Source organism: Ranitomeya variabilis, chromosome 5 (assembly GCF_051348905.1).
Source record: "Ranitomeya variabilis isolate aRanVar5 chromosome 5, aRanVar5.hap1, whole genome shotgun sequence".
Classification (NCBI taxonomy): domain Eukaryota; kingdom Metazoa; phylum Chordata; class Amphibia; order Anura; family Dendrobatidae; genus Ranitomeya; species Ranitomeya variabilis.
In genome coordinates, this window is record NC_135236.1 from 605,202,213 (window position 1) to 605,206,633 (window position 4,421).

General features: G+C 45.0%; 1 pseudogene; it reads left to right on the top strand.

Annotated features, from left to right (window-relative positions):
- Positions 1-1,155: 1,155 nt before the first annotated feature.
- LOC143777585 (U2 spliceosomal RNA) lies at positions 1,156-1,365 on the top strand (annotated as a pseudogene).
- The last annotated feature ends 3,056 nt before the right edge of the window (positions 1,366-4,421 follow it).

Below are 4,421 nucleotides of genomic sequence, written 5' to 3' on the forward strand. Positions count from 1 at the left end.
ATGGAGCGTGCGAGGAGAGAGATGGTTATGAAGAGTTTGGATAAGGGGGGACTGGGTTTCCCAAATTTGAATGTTTTTCTCGGTGTGAATATTATGGTGTTTGTATTAGGTGTGATTAGGAGGGATGGGAAGTATGCATGTATGTGCAGGTTTTTGTTTGGAAATTTCTTGTTTCGTTTGAAGTGGCGTGAAAGAGATCTTAGGAGCCCAGTGGCTTTTGAGGTTCCTGTGTGGTATGTGTGGGTTTACAAATTTTTAGTGAAGTATGAACTGTGTGATGTGGATGTGAGATTGCTAGAAAAGAAGAAAGCTGTATATAAGATGATTGAGTGTAGGGAGGTGGAATGTGACATTAATGTTGGACGAGCCCACAGGCTGTCCTTGCCAGATCTTAAAATGGTAAGAGGGGATGATGTGCAGAAAGTATGGAAGAAGGTACGTGTGAATGGTATGACAAATAGGCAGAGTGGGATTATATGGCAGTCATTGCATGGGATGTTGCCTGTGAGGGAGTTTCTGAAAAATCGGGGTTTAGTGAGGAGTGAGAAGTGTCCGAGGAGTGGATGTGGTGGGAGTGAGAGCGTGGTGCACTTGTTTTGGAATTGTCAGTATGCTAGAAGTGTGATTGCAGGTCTGGGTCGTTTGTGTAAGGAGTTGTGTGAGGTGAATCTGTTGTCTTTTGAGCTTTTTATGTTTGGATTGGGTATGTGTGGGGAAAAGGAGAGAGTATTGTGGTTGATGATGACATGTATAAAAGAGGTTTTGTGGGATGTGAGGAATATATATGTGTTTAAAAGGAAGGATATTGAGGTTAAAAACTGTATAAAAATTATTTTGGGAAAATTGTATTTTTGCTTTGTGTGTGATCAGAGGAGGAGAGGGGAGGTGGATGCCGAGGGAATTTGGAAGACTAAAAAGTGGAAACATTTTGTTAATGTACCTTGAGGTGTTTTTTGTTGTTAATAAATTTTCTTGTGTTTTCCAGTGATGATGGGAATGGCGGTGGCACTAAGTGTGTGGCACGCTGTTTTGGGAGATGAGTTCCTTATAGTTTTGGTTACCTGACTGTGGAACTTCCCATCTGAGGAAAAAAAAAAAAAAAAAAAAATCAGTGTCAGGCCTCATGGCAGCACAAGTACAAAACCATTTTTGGTTATCGCTTCTTGGCCTCATGGCTATGATCGTCGCCGCCGCTCAAGATCAAGTGTAGTATCTGTTCTTATCGGTTTAATATCTGATACGTCCCCTATTTGGGGACCATATATTAAATGGATTTTTAGAACAGGGAGATGGAAAAAGAGCTTGCTCTGTCCACTTCTCGCATTGACCCGTTATTGCAGTATCTCCGGGAACGGTGCACTCCTTCTCTGATCCGGATTGAATTGAAATCAGCACACGTTGTGTTTTAACCCATTATGTGAATTCTTTTCAGGGTCAAAGTTGCACATTTCAGATGCCAAATGCATTTTGCTAGATTTAACTTGACCAATTGCAACATTTTGTGCGCGCATTGTTTGCACCTATGTATGTCAAGCATTGTATTGCATTCTATATGGAATCTATCAATCAATCAATCTCTCTTTACTGGTTGCAACCCGTGTGTGAAGCTGTGGACACGTATTTGGCCTTTGTTACAGTGTTGCAAATATATCGTCTGCAAAGTTAGGCCCCTTGCTGTCAGTACTTAGTGTTTAAATTTAAGTAACCCATAAGTAGTTCTGCCATACATACCACGTTTGTGACAGCATGATTTCTTTTGTAAAACATTGTCTCCCTCTTGTGAACCACTGACTATTACATTTGGTGTATATGTATTTAAAAAAAGGGAAAATCGTGTCTTTCCTGATCTTGAATACGCTGCCTATCTCCACCTGTGTGAGTATTCTAATGCTTTCTAGCAACCAGGTGCGCTGCCTGCATTAGATAGAATCTGTTCACGGAACCCTCACGTGTCACAATTGGCCCTTGGCCATGGTCTGGAACCCTCACGTGTCACAATGGGCTGGAACCCTCGCGTGTCACAATGGGCTGGAACCCTCACGTGTCACAATGGGCTGGAACCCTCACGTGTCACAATGGGCTGGAACCCTCACGTGTCACAATGGGCTGGAACCCTCACGTGTCACAATGGGCTGGAACCCTCACGTGTCACAATGGATTCTTGGCCTATAAAAAGCAGCGCGGTGGCAGTCAACCTCAGTCTGCTGCTGGAGCAGCGGTGGGCAGTATGGTGGTAGATAGGCAGCAGGGTCTATACCCGGCATCAGGAGAGCTGAGGGAAGACAGCTGCTCGCTTGTTGGTTTTTTGAATTTCCCTCTTGCATGCCTCCTCCTGGCACTCAGTAGGGCACATAAGAACAAAGAGGGGGGAGGAGGGTTACAATAGGTGGGGTTATGCAGATTAAAAACCGAGTGGTTCACAGCTTTTACAGCTTGAACAAACGGCAGAACGGCCATTGTGAAGGCGTCCGGTTTGCTAAAATGTCCTCCTCAGGGCAATCTTTTGCTCCGTCTCCACAAAGGGTATCAGTGTTAGGCCTTGGTGCGGCACAAGTGCAGAATGATTTCTGGTTATTGCTTCTTGGCTTTCCGGCTAGGATGAAGGATCAGTGTCAGGCCTCATGGCAGCACAAGTACAAAACCATTTTTGGTTATCGCTTCTTGGCCTCATGGCTATGATCGTTGCCGCCGCTCAAGATCAAGTGTAGTATCTGATACGTCCCGTATTTGGGGACCAGTTGGGGGCTTTGCTTTCACCTATGTATGTCAAACATTGTATTGCATTCAATATGCAATCAATCAATGTGTCTTTACTGGTTGCAACAGGTGTGTTAAGATGTAGGCCTGTATTAGGCCTTTGTTACAGTGTTGCAAATGTACTGTGCCATCTACAAAATTAGGCCCCGGCTGTCAGTACTGTTTAAATTGAAGTATCCAATGAGTAGCTCTGCCATATATACCACTTTTCTGACGGCATGAATTCTTTTGTGAAACATTGTCTCCCTCTTGTGGACCACCGAATTTTAAATGTGGTGTATTATATGTATTTAAAAAAAAGGAAAAATGGTGTCTGTGCTGATCTTGACTATGCTTGTCTTGTCCATCTACACCTGTGTGATTATTGTAATGCTTTGGACCAATCAGGTGCGCTGCCTGCAGTAGATAGAATCTGAGCACGGAACCTTCACGTGCAGTCACAATGAGCCTTTGGCCATTGTCTCCGGAACTCTCACGTGTCACAATGGGCTCTTGGCCTATAACAGGCAGTGAAAAATGGCCGCCGTCTTCAGTCTGCTGCTGGTGCAGCAGCAGACCACATGGCAGGGGGGGGTCTGTGCCCAGCTTCAGGAGAGTTGGGAAGACAACTGCTCGCCTGTCTGTTTTTTGAATTTCCCACTCAGTTACTGCACACTTTAGAGCAAAAGGGGGATGGAGGGTGTGTTAAAATAGGTGGAGATATGCAGATTCAAAACGCGTTGTGCACAGCTTGAACACACACACATACACAGTAGAACTGTCATTGAGAAGGCCTCCAGAGCTTCTAGAAATGCCTTCCCCTTGGCAATTTTTGCTCTCTCTCCACAATGGGTGTCGGTTTTAGGCCTTGGTGCGGCAGAAGTGGCAAACCATTTCTGGTTACCTCTCCTCTGCCTTTCGCATCCGTCGTCGTCGCCGCCGCTCAAGATCAAGTGTAGTATCTGATACGTCCCCTATTTGGGGACCAGTTGGGGGCTTTGCTTTCACCTATGTATGTCAAACATTGTATTGCATTCAATATGCAATCAATCAATGTGTCTTTACTGGTTGCAGCAGGTGTGTTAAGATGTAGGCCTGTATTAGGCCTTTGTTACAGTGTTGCAAATATACTGTGCCATCTACAAAATTAGGCCCCGGCTGTCAGTACTGTTTAAATTGAAGTATCCAATGAGTAGCTCTGCCATATATACCACTTTTCTGACGGCATGAATTCTTTTGTGAAACATTGTCTCCCTCTTGTGGACCACCGAATTTTAAATGTGGTGTATTATATGTATTTAAAAAAAAGGAAAAATGGTGTCTGTGCTGATCTTGACTATGCTTGTCTTGTCCATCTACGCCTGTGTGAGTATCGTAATGCTTTGGACCAATCAGGTGCGCTGCCTGCAGTAGATAGAATCTGAGCACGGAACCTTCACGTGCAGTCACAATGAGCCTTTGGCCATTGTCTCCGGAACTCTCACGTGTCACAATGGGCTCTTGGCCTATAACAGGCAGTGAAAAATGGCCGCCGTCTTCAGTCTGCTGCTGGTGCAGCAGCAGACCACATGGCAGGGGGGGTCTGTGCCCAGCTTCAGGAGAGTTGGGAAGACAACTGCTCGCCTGTCTGTTTTTTGAATTTCCCACTCAGTCACTGCACACTTTAGAGCAAAAGGGGGATGGAG